This window comes from Castor canadensis, chromosome 14, assembly GCF_047511655.1.
Source record: "Castor canadensis chromosome 14, mCasCan1.hap1v2, whole genome shotgun sequence".
NCBI classification, from domain to species: Eukaryota; Metazoa; Chordata; class Mammalia; order Rodentia; family Castoridae; genus Castor; species Castor canadensis.
The window spans coordinates 4,439,399-4,458,907 of NC_133399.1; the positions used below are offsets into that span (position 1 = coordinate 4,439,399).

Below are 19,509 nucleotides of genomic sequence, written 5' to 3' on the forward strand. Positions count from 1 at the left end.
TGTTTATGAAACCAAGCCAAGCAGAAGTGGTAGCACATACTCAAAAATTAGTGTATCCTAACACATCCCACACACATCTACAAGAGGAATTGTGAAAGTCACAGCAGTTGAGATAGAGACTCTTTCCAAGAACGTCACATAATTATGGGTCCTCCAAATACTTACTCCAGTTCATGGTCATCACAATCTCATTCTCTATTGTGGAGGACTCCCAGGCAAGCAGCCACACTGGTCTGGCAGGGAAAGTGTTAAAGCAATTGTATCTTGCCCTGGCTGAAAACAAGTAGAGCAACCTGCTCACTTGTGATAAAGCCTTGTTTGCAATAGAGATGATTGTATAAACACTCTGACCATTAGAGCTGACTGGTGTCTGTGTTACCTCCTCAATTCTTGCTTGCACACCTAGTAAACTTCTGAACCTGGTAAACTTCCTCTAAACAGAATATTTAACTGCTGCTTATTACACATTAAAGTTGAACCTGATCTCTGAATCTGTTCCCTGAATAGTTTTCTCAGTCATCCTCCTCCCCACTGGGTTAACAGAAACCCACCATACTGCTGCAGACCACTGCAACACTCTATCTATATTCACAAATCACATAGTAATTCTGACACCTCATTGGAACTATTTTTAAATTTACAGTAGAATATAAATACCTATTGGGTAGCTGGCCAAAACAATAATATGTTGTACACTGGAATTCTTGCACTTCCTATTACAAATTCCTAATACTGGATAGTTCACTCTCTAGTTTGCCTCACAGGGGAAAATAATGTTCCACTACAGTAACTGCACGAAGAGAGGAGCAAGAATAAAATAAAAACTATTTAAGAAAAATTAATGCAATAGAAATAGCTATACAATAGAAATGAGAAAAATGTAGCATAAACAATGAAATGAAAGTAAAGAGAAAATAAACAACAACTAAGAAATAAAGTAAAAGGAAAAAGAAGAAGCAAGGTTAAAGACAACATAAAGGATAAAGGTGTGATAAAGACAAAACAGATTTCTGTTCAGTAGAGTGCCACAGTCCAGCTGCAGTGGGGGCTCCGACTCTGGTCTTGGGTGCTCAAGCAGCGAATAACAACATGAACTCAGGGTTGTGCCGGGCAGCAGTGGCGTAGTTTATTTTCTGAAGAGTGTATTGAAGCAGTGCAGAAAAGCAGGAAGGAGCACATGGCAGTCCCCAGGTTTCCTTTGATTTCTGTACTGGGATTGGCTGTCACGTAGCTATGGCTACGAGCCCAAGTGCAGAACATCATGCTCTCAGGACAGGGTTTTCCCAGTCCCACTCATAGAGAGAACAGGGAGTTCAGCAACTATACTTTTGGACTGTTGCAATCTCTCTTAGGGCTGTTGCACAAAAGCTGCAGTGACTCCGCTCCTTTCCAAGAGGTTTTGGGGGTTTTGAGGGTTTCCCTCATCTCCCCTTTTTTTATTTTTTATGAAAAGGGTGTTTAGGAATTTTTCTTTTTTGTGTCAGTTTCTTGAGTAATTAGTCATTTTAGCCATGAGTCCACCTATGTCTATTAGTCCTTTATGTCCAAAATTAAACCCATGACTAGGATTAAGTTTGTCTAGCCAAAGTCTCCTCATGGGTCTCATCAGCAGCTGTGATTGGTTTGATTCATTGGAGAGGCAGCCATCTTGGTCATTGTTCATGTTCCTGAAAGACAAAATCATATCCTCGACTTGTAGTTAGTAAAGGGTCAGTTCCTTGCCATGTGTTTGTCTCTAAATTCTTCCAAAGAACAGGCACAGGTGGGCAGGTGTTCCATGCACAGAAGTGCTTTTCCATAGGTGTAATGCCTTGATCTTCAAGTGAGAAAAAATTTAAAGTTAATGGGATGAGATGTAATTGGGTATGTGGAGACTTGGGCATGAACTCCCCCTTTTTTATTTTAAAAAGTTGGTTTTTGATCCTTTGATGTTGTTGCTCTACAATGGCTTGGCCTTGAGGATTGTAAGGAATCCCAGTATTGTGAGTGATGTCTGATAATGTACAGAATTCTTGAAATTTTTTACTTGTATAGGAAGGACCATTGTCCATCTTTATGGACTTTGGAATTCCAAAGTTTGCAAAAGCACCAAGCAGGTGACAAAGGGCATGTATGGTAGTTTCTCCTGTGTGGGGTGAGGCACAGAGGACACCAGAGTATGTGTCCACTGTCACATGAACATATTTTAAGGTGCCAAACTGGAGACTATGAGTGACCTCAGTTTTCCAGATATGGTTTTCTATAAGACCAGGAGGGTTGATGCCAGTATTAGGGCCCAAAGGTAGAAGAGCACTGCAGGTGGGGCAGGCCCTAATAATATGTTTACACTGGTCTCAAATCAAGGTTGGGAACTGTTTGTGTAACATGTTAGCACTCTGGTGCAGTAAAGAGTGGCTTTTGTAAGACCTGTTGAAAGATGGAAGAAGGATTTTGAGAGTTCTCAACAGCAGTGAAAGAGATGAGCTGATCTACTGCTTGATTTCCCTTGGTCATAGGGCCAGGCAGGCCTGTATGTGAACAGATATGGGTAATAAAAAATAGAAAAGTACAAGCCTGAATGATCAATTAAGCCTGTGTGAATAACTGAAAAATGGTACAATTGGGATCTCCTATTAGTCTAGTTGTTTCAATAGGTTAATGGCTTTAACTACATATTGGGAGTCTGAAACTATATTGACTAGACTATAGTCTGAAACTATATTGACTAGGGAGAGCTTGCAGGGCTGCAAGAACCGCTAAGATTTTGGCATGTTGTGCAGTTGCTCCTGGAGTTGTAATGTTTATTTGTTCTGTACATGTCCCCGAGGGGGAGTAAATGCTATAAACAGCTCTTCTTTACTGGAACCATCAGTACATACAATGATTGTATTGACTAGGGGTTTGGTGGCTGTGATGCAATGTAGAATCCAGGCCTGAGAAGTTAAAAATTTTATGGAGGTGTCTTTGGGATAGTGATTGTCAAATTATCCTGAGTAATTACTAATTGCAATTTATCATAAATAGTTTTGTTGATAAAGATAGTCTATCTGAATATTGGTGAAGGGAGTAACTATGAGTGACAGATCATTGCCAGACAATTGTTTGCATCTTTGTCTTCCCTTCATAATTAGACATATTACCTCTTGTAAATAGGGAGTAATAGTCCTATGGGGTGTGTTATGGGTAAAGAGAATCTTTATCATTTTATTTGGCTATTGTATAATAGCCCCTGTTGGAGTAATTGGAGTACCCAATATGAATAGCTGGAGGGGTTGACTGGGGTCTATCCTGTTGATGAAACTATGTTGAAGAGTGGTTTCAACAAGTTGTATAGATTGTTGTGTTTCTGGAGTTAATTTTCTTAATGAGTTTAATTGTGAGTCTCCTTTTAATAATTCAAATACAGGTTTTAAAGAGTCCAAGGGAATCTTAAGAAAAGGCTGAATCCAATTAATGTTTCCTAATAGTGTCTGTAATTTATTTAATATCATAACCTCTTTTATGTCTAATTTTAGTTTAGGAGGTTTGGCTCTATTATCAATTATAGTGTGTTCCAAATATTTGAATGTGGACAGAGCTATGTTTTGTCAGGAGCTATACTTAAACCTTCCTTGGTTAGGCATCTTTCTAAGTCTCTGAGAGCCTGATGTAATAGTGTAAATGAGGGATGAGCAATTAAAAGATCATCCATATAATGAAAACATTTCATTTGTGGCCATTTTTATAGAAGGGTGTAAGATCGGCATGGACATTGGCCTGACATATGGTGGGGCTGTTTTTCATACCTTGATGTAATGATTTCCATTGATATTGTTCAGCTGGTTTTTCATTATTAATGGATGGCAAAGTAAAGGCAAATTTTTCCTTATCATTGTCATGTAATGGGATGGTAAAAAAGCAATCTTTTAAACTTATAATTATAATTGCAAATCCTGCAGGAATCATGGCAGGAGAAGGAAGGCCAGGTTGTAAAGCTCCCATTGCTTGCATAGCTTTATTAATGCCTCAAAGGTCATGTATTAATCTTTATTTTCCTTTGGCCTGATTTTCTATTACAAAATTAGGACTATTCCATGGACTATTAGAAGGCTCCACATGTCCAGCTTTTTCTTGTTGTTCTACCAAAATATGAGCCTATTGTAATTTTTTCCCCAAAAGTGGCCACCGATCAATCCATATAAGCTCACTCATCAACCATTTAAGTGGTATAGCTGTGGTCCAGGACTTCATCTCAGTGGCCCCTAGGAGGGGGAGTGGTTACAAGAATAACCAAGGCCATTGCAACAGGAGAACATTGGGAAAGGGCCTCTCCCCAAGGTCTTATGATTGTCTTATCTTGTTGAACCTGGGAAAGAGCCTCCTCCCAAGGTTGAGCTTTGTGCGTGGTGAGAGTAATGCGCAATTGTTGCATTATGTCTCTCCCCCAATAAGCACAATTGTAGTCCTGTAATTATGAAAGGTTGAAAAATCCCTGAATTGCCTTCGTCATCCTCCCATCGGAGTACCTCTGCACTAACTTTAGCTAATTGTGGTCCCCCTACTGCTGGTACTGTGGTTCCTCTTTTTGTTTCCCAATGTTTAGGCCATAAAGATTGAGGGATAAAACTCTTATCTGCTCCTGTGTCTAGAAGACCTCAAAAAACTATTCCCCTTATATAGACAGTAGCTAAGGGCCTTTGATATAAAATGGGTTGAGTCCAATATATTTGAGGAGAGGTCTCAGATGGTAAAGGAAAAAATATTGCAATCTTGGCATCCTTCTCTAATCCCAACCATTGTCTAGAGCTAGAAACATAGACTATTGTTGGAGACTTGGATTGCAACATAGTATAATAAGGATGCACAGTTAGTCTTGAAGAAGATACTTTTCAGTCCCCATGATTATTCCTGTTAATTCTCTTACAGAATTATAGAAATGACATGTTACTGGGACTGATGTATTACCTGGAGAGATGGTTAATGCCTCTAAGGCCAGGAGATTAAATCCTGAACTCCAGGAGATTTCCACTGGATGCAGAAAATTGTTCCTTCTTGGGGTGGGGCTGAAGGCTGCCCCCAGACCTGTTTAAAGGTCTCCCATCAGCATGATATTTGGATTTACAGTCTTTAGCCCAATAATAACCTTTATTGCATCGTGGGCACATTTTAGAAGGTTTTCCTCCTGGTGGGACATGCTTTGGGCCCTGGTAACCTTTGCCCTCAGGGCAGTCTCTTTTCCAGTGGCCTTTTTGTCCACATCCAAAGCATGTAGTGTGGGAGAGAGTAGGGCTCCCTTTTGTTAGGGTGGCTGCAAGAGCGGTGGCCATATAGGTTTGGGTGCCAATATCCTGGCTAGCAGAAACCCAAGTAGAAAGATCTCCATTCTTTACTGGTCTAATAGCTTGTTTGCATTCTTTGGTAGCCTCCCTCATATGCAATCTGATGGAACAAGAACCTTTGTGCATCTACTTGTTGAATTCTGTGGCTGATAGCACATGTTACAGGAGCCAAGAATTCAGCCCACAGCTCATTGGCCTTTTGCTTAAGTTGCTAGAATCTTTCAGTTGATTCTCTACCTGAGTCATGGAGGCTGCTCCAAGCTCTCTTGGCACAAATTCTTACCTGATCAAAATATTGGGGCATACCTTGCATCTGTTGAAGGGCATTGGCAAATGGACCAACCCCCTGCAGTTAGTCCTCAGTTAAAGGAACACCTGTATGTCTATTTTTTTGTGCCTGTTCATCACATTCATCATATTTTGGTCTCCATATAAGGAAATCATCAGGGCTAAGGCAAGCTTGGGGTAACTGCTTGTAGTACCATGGTGTACAAATTTCTCAACTCAGATTTTCCAATACAGTACGAGTGTAGGAACCACTAGCCCCATACTCCCTGGCTGAATATCTAAATCTTCTAAGTACCTCAAGAGAAATGGGCTCATTCCTTCATTGTTCCTGAGGCCCCAGGATGACTGGAAGGGCCAGAGGATTCTCTGAAGATGAAAGAGCCAAAGGTGGAAGAGAAGGGTCATTATTCCCAACCTCCTTTAAGAGTTGCTTGAAAGTTTTTCTAGGGAAACTTCTTCATTTTCTTCTCTCTGTTTTGTTCTTACCTTAGGTATGGCACCAGTCTGAAGATCAACCTGAAATGGGGCCAATGATGGGTAAAGGCCAGCATAAGGTGGTACAGAATCCTCTATAGAGGAAAATTTAAATTTTACCTGTTTTTTGGGGGGAGGCTTTTTCTCCTCCTTATTGTCCTTCTTATTATCTTTCTTATTGTCTCCAGACAATTGCCCTTATTGTTCTCCAGAAGACTTGATTCATGAGCCTCTTTAGAAGGATCTGCTAGAGGTCCCATGCAATAATGAATAGAGGACCACATGCCAAAAAAATGAATAGGAATTATTTTCCCCTCTTTGGTGAGCTCTTTTTACATTTTCTCTTATCTGTTTCCAGCTATCAGGATCCAAAGGTCCATGCTCCGGAAACCAAGGATTAAATCGGATATCTGTCTCTATAGAATCTCAATTTGTCCCTGGGTATAAGATATACCCTTACTTTTTAGCAAACAGTGCAGTAGCTGTAAGAAATGCCTATGTTCTGAACTCAGTGAGCTCCCCACTCCATCCCCCAACTTATGGTTCAGGACACCTTGGGTTGGGGCTCCACAGTGAGCCTGTCCCTCCTTGAATTATATTGCCAAGACATTCAGAGTGGATCCAAGTCATGACACTACTTGCCACAGTCCAGCTGCAGCAGGGGCTCCGACTCTGGTCTTGGGTGCTCAAGCAGGAAATAATGATATGAACTCAGGGTTGTGCCAGGCAGCAGTGGCATAGTTTATTTCCTGAAGAGTGTATTTAAGCAGTGCAGAAAAGCAGGAAGGAGTACATGGCAGTTCCCAGGTTTCCTTTGACCTCAGTACTGGGATTGGCTGTCATGTTGCTATGGCTACGAGCCCAAGTGGGGAACATCATGTTCTTGGGACAGGATCTTCCCAGTCCTATGCAGAAAGATAACGGGGGAGTTCAGCAACTATCCTTTTGGACTGTTGCAATCTCTCTTAGGGCTGTTGCACAACAGCTGTAGTGACTCCAATCCTTTCCAAGAGGCTTTGGAGGTTCTGAGGGTTTCCCCACAGTAGAGGAAACATACTATTCAACATTTAGGTGGTAAATTTCATACAACCCCAAATCCATCCCAAGGCCAGTAAGCACTTCTTCTATGAGGTGGTATTGCCAATATAATAAAATTATCTGAAATTATGCTTTGAGCAATTGTGCACAAACACAAAGAACATGAAATCCTGACTTTAGGTGAGGATAGTACTAAAACTCTTATTAAAATGTGGATTCCCAAGGCTTGTGCTGTGAACCACAGAATTTACCAAAGTTGATGATCTATTTAGAATATTCTGTATGTGTCCTCCTTGCGAAGGTGGAGACACAGCTTACAGGTGACAGAAGCAAAAAAAGGATCAGCATTCTCTTCCAAAATATCACAATAGTTCCTGAAAGAGAGTTTCAAATGAAGAGTTTAAATATGGAGGCATGAGAGAGCCTCTGGTGATTACACCAGATGAAAATTGTATGTTAAACAGAAAACCATTATATGCAGTTTAGGATTAGCTACAGAAATGACTGAATTTATCCCTGGGAGTGGAATTGGGACTAAAATAAGAGTTTCAAAGGGAAGAAGACATATAAGCACCCAGGGAGAGAAATCTGCTGATAGTCATGAACTGTGAAGGTCAGAGAACCAATGAAGCAGGGGGATATCTCATTAATTGTCTTACCTTAAAATGTGCTAAGTTGAAAATAATACTATGCCACCATCTCTGTATTCTCAAAGGAATAATGATTTGCAAGTTTTATAAGTCAATATGAAGTATCTGGCTTGTTTTATTTTCTAGTGTATGTTTACATAAGAACACATCAGAGACTGCTTGTTCTTCACTCAAAAATGTGATTGTGACATTTATCTGTATTAAATTTTGAATGCTGGTGTGATGTCTGTGAGTAACTTGCTGTAGAGAGTAGAGGTCTGGAGCCAGTGACTCTAAAATAAGGTCAGATTTGAGCCTGAAGACCAAAGGCAAAGAAGTTCCCCTTGGTGGTTTCTACACAGTTTCTCTCCTTTCTAACTAGGCTCTAGATCTACTGAAAACAACTTTAGGAGTGGTGACAGGGAGGACATGCAAAGCACTCTCTGGAAAGCAGAGCACACACATGGACACACTTGGGGGTTGCTGTTCTTTCTGAGGTTGAAACTTGCAATGCCTTGTGGCTGTTACCTGTTCAGTATTTGTATTTTCATGCATAGTGCTGATTGAATCACAACATAAGATTTATGTGATTAAAATCTCTGAAGAACAGGCTTAAGACAAAGCCTGTTCAAAGCTTCCAGGAAAAACATCTCAGGTTCAGGTCAGAACCTTAAACTGACTCCAGGTGACAGCTCCCTGCTGGCAAATACTAAGGTGCTGAAGGAGAGATCATTTTCAGAGTTGAAGGAGGGGCACCAGGGCATGGCAAACTCCCAAGTTAAACCCTTACCTGCTCCTAACTCAACAGAGAGACTTCTCCTCTGTGTAGTGCATCCAAGCAATGTGCAATGCAATAGAATATGTACAATCTTAGAATGGGCATTCCATTGTGGCCTTGGATAAAGCAGTCTGCTTTTCTGAGCTAGAAAAAGGTTGGGATCTTCTTGATTCTTGATTCCTGTGTAGAATATTGCTCACATATAACTCCCATTTCTACATGTATGTAATAATCACATCGCCTGTGTTAGCACATTTTAATTTGCTTGGCTGAAAATGTGGATATTGTCTAAAAAGGTGTCTGAAAACCTAGGCCATGAAGTCAATTTTCTCATTCCAACTACCAGAAGCATGACATTAGGCCCTCTTTCATTTTCTGGTACAGTGGTACAGGCCTCACATACAAATGAGGAAGATGCTCAGAACTATGATATCAGCCTTAAATGGTAACAGTTTTTACAATTAAACAAAGTGACCTTAAAATGGTATAAAAATTTGAGAGCATTAATCCCAGTGAGTAAAGGTAAATTTTAGTTACATTCAGAATACTCAAATGCTGTAAGAGTAAAAATTTTTTAACTTCATGGCTAGTGGAGTGGCTCAAGTGGTAGAGTGCCTGTATAGCAAATGCGTGGCCTTGAGTTCAAATCCCAGCATAACCAAAATTTTTTAAACTTTAGTGAGAAACAAGCATTAAATACAAATAACACATAATATTTCTTAATGGATATAAAGAGAGATGTAAAGAGATATAAAGAGAGATGTAAAGTGTGACATGAATAATATCTAATGTGGAGTGGCAAGAAAATAAAAGTAAACTGCCTTGATATTCAACTATAGCTAAGATTTTGTTTGTTAAATATTGAATAGCCAGAATATATTTTTATGTAATCCTTGTAGTAAATATTTAAAAAATCACTAATAGAGACAGATGACAAGGAAAATGAAACCATATCATATGATTAATACATAAAACACGGAGCATGTCAGTAAGATTGAAGGGAGGGATCAGTATCTACACAAGTCACTAATAAATGTGAAGATGGGGGCTGGACTAATGCATCAGTGAATTATTAGTACATCTGAGACATAGAGCCAAAAAGGTTGTGAAGCATTATCTTTCAAATTGGGCAATGATGGGAAGGCACTGAAGGTTCAGTAGAGGGCAGCACCCTATACAAAGTAGACAATTGAGTATCAGGAGAGAGAGAGAAAAAAAAGCATAAGCCTGTGGAATGCACAGGGTCAGAGGGTACACCTATGTATACCAAACCAAGAAGCTTACAAAATATGCAGTGTGGTGTTTTCAAAAACAGACAGAAATATATGAACATCAAATATGTACATAGTGCACACTTGGAGAGAAAGTAAACCTGGATATGTAGCACAGGGATGGGTTGAAAGAAGCAAGAGACTTAGGAGCCACAACAAACACTGCTCTCAGCACAGAGTCTAAAGACAAATACACTCTGCATAACATGCTGGCACTAGGAAAGTTCTCTCTTCTGCTAGGTATTCCCAAGGTGCAGTGTTGGGAGGCCATTTTAATAAACTCCTGAGTGTGGCACTTTAGCAATGATAGATCCCTGCATTGTTCTATCTCTGGGAACTTCCAGCAAGGGTTGATTGCTGATCCAGTCAGTGCTGACTTTGAGTGCTGGTCTAGCTATAGGGAAAGCCTGAAGTGAGATCAAGGGCTGAGCTCCATGTGGTGGAAATGCGTCAGATATGAAGGTGACAGAGGAAATCTTTTCCCATTTGGGCCATTGGTAGGAAAGCATATGAAAGACAAATACATAAGTTCACATTAGACAATGTAAGTTTACATTGGACTTATGTATTTACAAATACATAAGTTTACATGAACCTCTGGTCATTAAGTCAACCTATAATTAAGAGACGTGTAAATGGTTAGTGAGTGGCTGAGGAGGTAGAGCACCTACCTAGCAAGCATGAGGTCCTGAGTTCAAGTCTTGGTATCGCCAAAAAAACCAAACAAACACGAGTCTGTTAAAGGTAAACACATTACACATAGTTTGGAATTTATCTACAGAAATGAATGGATTTATCACCAAGTGTAGGATTGAGATAAAAAACAATTTCCAATGGATACACAAACACTTTTAAATTCCCTGAGAAAAATCATCTGGTGACAAACATAATGAAGGTCAGGGTTCCAATGAAGCAGGGGGCATGAGAAGACTTTACATTTGATTGTCTAACAATACATTAAGGTGAAAATAATACTGTTATGTAAGCCATGCCCTCTAAGCCAGGGTGCCAGATCTCAGGGCTATGGGGATGGGAAAGAGGGGAAGCACAGTGTCTTTATGAAACACATTGATTGATGATGCCATACATCCTCTAAATGGACCAGTCATACAAAGACACAAGCAGTTTTCCTTCAACTAGGAAATAAAACTTCTTATAGAAACCACTACTCAATGAGTCTCATGAGTTCTGCCTTTCTGAGACCTCTCCCATGTGTATAGGAGATTTTCTACACTTTTCCTCTCTCATTAAATAAAACTCTGTTCTGATGCTTACCCTATTGTCTGTGATTATCATTTTTTGACTGCAGGAGACAGTGTTCCAGGCAATTACAACAGCACACCTGAAACCAAACACTGCAACCATTGTGACTTTTTCTGCATTAAATGATCAATGTTGGGCTGGTTGCTGATGCCTCACATCAATAATCCTTGTTACTTGGGAGACTGAGATCAGGATTGCAGCTCAAAGTCAAACTAGGCAAATAACTGATGAGACCCAGAGGAAAATGGACTGGAAATGTGGCTGAATCAGTAAAGCACCTGCTTTTGAAGTATGAATACCTGACATACCTGAGTTCACAGCCCAATACCACCAAAAAAAAAATCATTAGTGTTGGTGTGATGACCATGCATAAGGTGCAGTTGAGAGTACAGGGATGAAGCCAATTACTGTAAGGTGAAGTCAGTCTTGGACTTGTAAACAGAGGACAAGAACAGCTAAAGAAGGAGTGGTGCAAGTGGGAAATGGGTGAGCACTGCAAAGAAGATCCACATATTGATACACAGAGGTGTTCCTCCCATTTCTGAGGTTTTAACTCAGTACCATGGGGCTGCTTTTGGAAAGTGTTCATTGGGCATGCATAGATTCCAGGAATGAGACAATATTTCAATAGGATTATAAATCTCTGAGGACAGGAGAACAGAAAGAGACATTTAGGCAGTTTCATGTAAGAAGAGCTTATGAATCTGACAGTGCCTGGCTTATCATTTAGGGTTTCTGATCAAAACATGTTGTGGGTAAAGTTAAGACGTAGATGGAATATTGGGGAAACACATATGCACTGTCCAAAACTGATATGACAATAATATCTACAAACTAAGAAACCAGTTACATGTACAATAGGCATTTGTCTGCAAAAAGAAATATTTACATGATAGAGCAGATAATTTAGAAAAAGTTGCCAAGCCAAATGAGTGAAGAATGAAAAGAAAGGAGGAATGAAGAAAGAATAAGTAGGAAAAGGAAGAAAGAAAGGAAGCAAAGAAGAGATGAACGGCAGAAACAAATGACAGCAATTGAAGCAAGGCATGGAGGGACAAGACTTCATGTCAGCCCTTGTGAAGGATCAGCCATGATGATCAAATGTTCCAGGTCACAGCTAGTGGAAGGGGCTCATGCCTGTCATTGTAGCTACTCAGTAGGCAGAGATCAGAACGATTGAGGTTCAATACCAGCCCAGGCAAATAGTTTGCAAGACACTATGTTGAAACTGTCAAACACAATAATGGTCTGCTGGAGTGACTCAAGTGATAGAGCCTGAGCTAGCATGCATGAATCCTGAGTTCAAATCCCATTACCACCAAAAAAATGAAGTGTTCAAGAACAGTCTGGACTTCACAGGGAAACCATGTCTGAAATATATATGTACATAAAGTTGGTAATATAGCTCAGTCATATAGTGCTTGCTTAGCACATAAAATAATCTGGATTATAGCCCAGTACAAAGAAAGTGAAATGACAGCACACTGTATGGTCCAGTAATGATGAACAGTGTTACAGCAGCAATGGAATGATCCAATTACAACAAGGTTTCTCAAGTTCAGCACTAGCAACATTAGGAGATTAATATTTAATTGTGGACAATGTCCTGACCGTTGCACGATGTTTAAATGTCTTTAGTATTCATCCACTAGATGTCACTGAATCTCATGCCTACTTCATTTCATGACAACAGAAAATCTCTCCATCCACACACACACATGTTCCCTAGGGACATTAACTGGAAGAAAGAATTATATGGTAGAGTTCCTGTGACCAGTTTGCCAGTCCAAATCCCTGATCTCAGCTGTGTTTCTGACCAGTCTCTCAATAAATTCCCCTCATTATCAGAGCAGAAAAGTAAAAAGTAAATGAAAGACAAAGAAAAAAAAGGAAAAGAGATTCACAAACAGATCTCAGAGAATAGGAAATCAGCTTTCACAGGGCTTTAATATAAACAGAAAACTGATTCATAACAGAACAGGCATCATACTATGCTGGCTTAAATCAGAATCTCTTTAACCCACAAGGGAAAGACAAACCCAGGTTCTGCATGAAAACATGCATTCCATTCTCTAATGTCATTGACAATGACCAAATTGCATTTGAAAACAGGAAAAACAAAATCTGACCATTTTCACAGTTACAGTGTCCCGTGCCTATCATCCCAGCATTTGCTTTTGTTTTGTTGTTGTTGTTGTTGTTTTGTTGATAACATAAGGGAAGCAATGACAGACGTGACTCCACTTTGGATAAGAGAGGCACATTAGCTACAAACATGTAAAAGGAGCATGAGAAACATAGGTTTCTCACAAAAATACCAAGCCTCTAATCAAAATAAAAAAATGCAGCTGCAACATGGGGGCCCCAGGGCCAGGGCAAGCTGACCAGACTTTCTTGTAATGCTCCAAAGTTTGATGGGAATAGGGATAGACATGTGGCTGATTTCATTGAGAAGCTGACTCATTGCCAAATAAACACAAACTTCATTAAAAGGTCAACTATTTAGACATAAGGCAGTTAATGCTCTCTATATCATTACCTAGACTTCAGTCATTGTCTGACTTAGTATTTTCTCTAAGTCTCACCTTTCGGGGTGATTTTCTGTCTTTCAATAAACTTTGTGTTTGCTTTACTCTTAACTCCTGGTCTGTGGCATGAACTTGCTTTAACTCTTAACTGCTTGTCCAGCATCTTCAATAGTGATTGCACCAGGATACAAACATAGGGAACAACAAATCAAGTTTGCAGACTTGACTTCAAACCACAGTACTGCCAGGAAAAAGAAACAAGAGCAGAGACAAAACAAAGACCATGCCTTAAAATGTTCAACATCAGGGTTAATGAACACAAACAAGATATAATCAAACTTAAATCCTATTTAATACAAGATAAAATTAAATGAATAATGTAATTCCAATTTTTCACAAACCACACAATAAATAAGCACATATCCAGGAAAGATCAAAGGATAATTTCACTTACCAGCAAATTTTCCTAAATAAGTTTTATTTCCTCCACGGGCCCATGAAAGAATTTTTCCTACTTCTGTACAAAAGTTTACGAAACATGCATCCTAAGGCATCATTCCATCATTAAACTCTTACACACAAATAATGATTAAAAAAATCCTAACTGCTTAAGTAAACTGCAATTTCACAGAATAAATGGAACAAAAGGAAAGCCATTCAAGGAGCAGCCTGTTTAACCCACATTCCATTAGGAGAGGATTATACACATTTTGAAACTTAGAGACCACTGTCTCTGTGCAGATGTAGCCCATGGTGGCTCACTTCAGGAAGGGAGTGAGAGGAACCTACAAAACCAGGAAATTTCACTCTGGGACTCCACACACACTATGTTCCCCACTTCCATGATGAAATAGCTCACTACTACACAGGTTCATTTGGAAAGGTGTCAAACTCTCATCCAGAGCCAATTCCATATCCAGAGCTGTGCTGTATTTCCCTGCATTGTTAAATTCAAATGAATTCCCCAACACCAATGGGTATCCTATATTTTAATTCTGAGGACATTCTGGATTGTAGAGCTGTAGACATTCCATAACTTTAGCACTATATTCCACCACACTTGCTCCACTGCAGATTCCAGTACTGCATGTGTTTGCTCTGTATGGTCACAATTCCCAATCTTCTTTTTGTGGTACTGGGGGCCTTGAATTTGCTAGGTAGGTGTTCTATAACTTGAGTCACCCTATCAGCCCTTCTTTGTGTTCAGTATTTTTGAGATAGGTTCTTGCAAAGTATTTGCTTAAGGCAGGCTTATTTTCCCAGGGCTGGCTTCAAACCATGATCCTCTCGATCTCTGCTTTCAAGAAATAGATTGCTGGTGTGAGTCACTGGTGCAAAGTACCATTTCCTAATTTGAAGTTATCTGGTGATGGCACTGTGCACCATCTCACTAGCACCACACAGATGCCACCTAAAAAGAACCAAGGATAAACAACCAAAGATGCTGCTATTGCTCAGGACATTCTGAGTTTTACTTACTCTGCAGCAGAACCTGGGACCAAGAGCAAACATAAATAAAGTCTAAAATTAAGAATCCAATTCTAGGCAGGCACATACCAAAGGTGTGTTATTTTTCACTATCCATGGCAGGCTTTCTCAATTGTAACAAAGCACTTTGTGAGTAAACCAATGACCTGAATGCAAATACAAGCAGCTGAAATCTTACCCAGAATTACCCAAGTAATCATGGTGAACACTGGTGATTAAAGACCACCACCCCACCATACTTCTATTCTCATTACATTTACATGTCCTTCTTTTTTAAACCTGCAACAAGGTAAGCACAAACTTTCAATTTCCACACTTTCTGCCTCAAAATCAGTATCTTAATTGATCACAAGAAACAGAATTCTCATTAAACAAACTGCCCTAAAAGTTCTCTACTCCCTTCAGGTCTGTGATGTCTGCTCACATCCAATAAGAACCTTCAAATGACACCTCCTTTACTGACACTTGAAGGACATACTGGTCTCCAAGAGCATATGTTGTCCCTTCCATCTTCCCTACTCTCCCACCTTCTTTCTCCTCCTTTTGCTCCTCTCTATAAAACACAGCCCTGCTTTGTCTCATCCTTAAGATCCTGCAGCCCTTGCAGTTGGTGCTGTCCTGCCACTGTGGCCTCCTTTCACTATGTTCATGTCCTACCTCTGCATTTCATTTGTGAAAATACTGTCTGGATACATGCCAAGCTCAACATCAATTATGTCCAAGAGAGCAACAACCTCAAACCCTAAACACCTCCCCAAATCTATTCTTCAACTTGAACATCAAATGTATATGCTACCCCTCTGCAGTGATTGGGTAAAGCATGGATAGCTGTAAGTTTAAGGATTTACTACACCCAAAAAGAAGTAATGGGTTGTGTAAGTGTAGAAACTATAAAATTTTTAAAAAAAGAATTGAAAAAAAAGAAGTATGGGGTAGGGGGATGGAGCCTGTATTTGAGACCCAGGTTTCAAGCATTTATAATATTCATGTGAATCAGATGTACCTAGAAATGGGTGGGAGCAGGAAACCCAAGGACCTCAGATCACCCTGTATATAAATCCATTACCTTCTGCCATCTCCACAGTCTGGAGAGGCACGAGCTTTAATGCAGAGCTCCTGGCCAGTGTTGTGGGCCTGGGAAAATATCACTCAGTCAGCTGACAGAATGCAGGGCTCCACCCATCCGCTCAGCACCAAACCTGGAAAAGAGAATACCAAATGTAAGTGTCACCAGTAGTGAATTGGGCTTCAGACATCAGGGCTGTGATAGGGAGGTCCAGTTCCATCACAGCCACTAAGGCCAGTGTCAACACCCTGATTCTTACTGGTCTGGGGATGTAGGTCAGATATTCATTATTTGCTGCTTCTGTGATGACCTTGTTCTCCCACATCATCAGTAGGACAAACATGTCAGTTATAAACTAAGTCACAGAGATGGATCTCAGAAGCACAGTGCTATATAGAAAATGTGGCACTAGGAAATGCATTCTTTGTGTTAAGCAGTGGGGCCTCTTCCTGCTGACCTCTGATTGGTCTTTTCCTACAGTTCACTCCTTAAAGCTCTTCTCATTGGCTTGTGATCCAAGACTATTAAGGGAAGAAGGGTGCCAGAACCAAATACCTGATCCCAGCTACAGCCCTTAGCAGGCTTGGCCTCCTCTCTGGTCCCTACCCAGACAAGCCTGGAGATTCATTGCAATTAAGCCAAACTTGCTTCTGATTTTTCAGGGTGGAAACTGCTTCTTCCAATTGGAAATAAGGCCAGCAGTCTGTGCAAGGAATTCCACAGTCAGTGTCTAAAGAGACAGCACCTGATTTCACAGAAAGAGCACTAGCGATTCCAGAGCAAACACACTTCCTTTTACACTTCCATGATCCACCCACTCTTTACAACCTCTGACAAGATCCCACACCTTCCCAAATGCTCATGGTTCTACCTCAACAATGGTTATCCGAATTGATCTGTGCAAACAAACCACCTCTAAAGGAAGCATTTAGTTTTTCGAGTGGGGGATTGTACTGGGGCTTGAAATCAAGATTCACTTTTGCTAGGCAGGCACTCTACCACTTGAGCCATTCCACCAGCACTCCCAATTTCTTTGTACTCTTGTTTTCTCTTCCCTTTGAAATCAAAGCTCAATTGTCTAACCACTGGAATGCCTGCATACTGTACTTTTGAAAAACCTTCTACCATAATACATAAACCAAAGTCATGTGCTGTGTTAGTCATGATTCCACCATAAAACAATGAAAAACAGTCTGAGGGTACACCACACTGCAATGCTCCTCCCCACACAAACTTCATAAACAAGGCTTGGGTGTCCAATGAATATCTGCCATCACCACATAGACAGAAGCCTCAGGTTTTGGTGTGGAGAAGTTCACAAGGACTGTGGATTAGGATGAATCACCTCACAGCAAAAAGACAGGACAGTTCAGAGAGGTCCTGACTCCCTGACCAGCCCCACCATACAGGTTTCAGGGGTCCAAAGAGTGAGTGGCATCAACAATAGAACCAATTCACACATTGAGAAGGTGACTGTGGCCTTCTTTGCCCAATGGCAGAGCATGGACATGCTGTCAACATTTCCCACTGCTAACGCAGCCAGTTGTCCTCTAAGGTTCTGTGCCAGTATAAATCACTCAGCTGGCAAACTGATTACATGCCTGTAATCTGAGGTACTTGGGAGACTGAGATGAGGAAGATTGATTCCTAGTCAGAAAATGTCCAAAAATAAAAAAATAAGAAAGAGAACAACATGATCTCAAAAATAGTCAAAAAAAGAAGGAATAGAGGTGTGACTCAAGCAGTAGAGCATAGGCCCAGTAAGTGTAAAGCCCTAAGGCCCATTATTTTGCATAATTAATATAGGCTAATAAATTCTCACTGATTTTATTCCTTTTTTAACAGTGCATGAAGTCTTCTATCATTGAATAAGAAAATAATTGGAACAAGTATGCACTACTTCTATGAGGGGGTACTGCCTATGTAATAAAATCATCCAAAACTTTGTTTTGAGCAATTATGCACAAACAGAAATACCATGAAACTCCAACTTTAGGTGAGGACATCACGAAAACACACATGTCCTTATTGAGGTGTGGATTCTCCTGGTGTGTGCTGTGAATCCCTGCCTTTACCAAAGTCAATGATCTGTTTAGAGCATTCTGTGTGTTCACTTTGAGGAGGTGATGAGACAGTTTACAGAATACAGAAGCAAAAGCAATATCATGGTTCTCATGGAAAATATCACAGTATTTCCAAAAAGGGAGTTTCAAATGAAGAATTTAAATCAGGAGGCATGAGAGAGCTTCTGGTGATTATGCAAGGTGAAATTTAAGTGTTTTTATTTTTTATTTTTTTTTTCATTTTTCTTTTATTATTCATATGTGCATACAAGGCTTGGTTCATTTCTCCCCCCTGCCCCCACCCCCTCCCTTACCACCCACTCCACCCCCTCCCACTCCCCCCCTCAATACCCAGCAGAAACTATTTTGCCCTTATCTCTAATTTTGTTGTAGAGAGAGTATAAGCAATAATAGGAAGGAACAAGGGGTTTTGCTGGTTGAGATAAGGATAGCTATACAGGGCATTGACTCACATTGATTTCCTATGCGTGGGTGTTACCTTCTAGGTTAATTCTTTTTGATCTAACCTTTTCTCTAGTTCCTGGTCCCCTTTTCCTATTGGCCTCAGTTGCTTTAAGGTATCTGCTTTAGTTTCTCTGCATTAAGGGCAACAAATGCTAGCTAGTTTTTTAGGTGTCTTACCTATCCAAATTTAAGTGTTTTTAAAAGAAAAACCACTATATGCAGTTTAGGATTAGCTACAGAAATGACTGGATTCATCCCTGGAAGTAGGATTGTGACTAAAATAAGAGTTTCAAATGGAAAGAAGACATATAAATACCAAGGGACAGACCATCTGGTGACAGTCATGAACTGTGAAGGCCAGGAAACCAATGAAGCATGGGGATATCTGATTAATTGTCTTACCTAAGAATGTGCTAAGTTGAAAATAACACTATGCAGCCACCTCTAGCTTCTCAAAGGAATAATTATTTGTACATTTTTGTAAGTCAATATGAAGTAGCTGGCTACTTTTATTTTCTACTGGATTTTTATATGAAGGATGTATCAGACTGCTGGTTCTTCATTCAAAAATGTGATTGTGATATTTGCTCATGTTAAGTAATGAATGCTGATGTGATGTCCATGAGTAACTTGCTGTAGAGAGTAGAGGTCTGAGGCCAGTGACTCTAAAATGAGGTCAGATTTGAGCCTGCAACCAAGGTCAAAGATATTCCTCTTGTTGGGTTCTGCACAGGACACATACACTGACACACTTGGAGGGTACTTTTCTCTGTGAGGTTGAAACTGGTAATGCCTCAGGGATGTTTTCTGGATAGTATTTGTTTTTTCATGCACAGAGTTGATTGAATCACACTGAAACAT

General features: G+C 40.1%; 1 protein-coding gene across 1 annotated transcript in view; it reads right to left on the reverse strand.

Moving 5' to 3' along the window:
* LOC109702864 (uncharacterized) overlaps nt 1–19,509 on the reverse strand; it is a 260,263-nt gene that overhangs the window by 71,766 nt on the left and 168,988 nt on the right. The gene's annotated exons all lie outside the window — the stretch shown is intronic.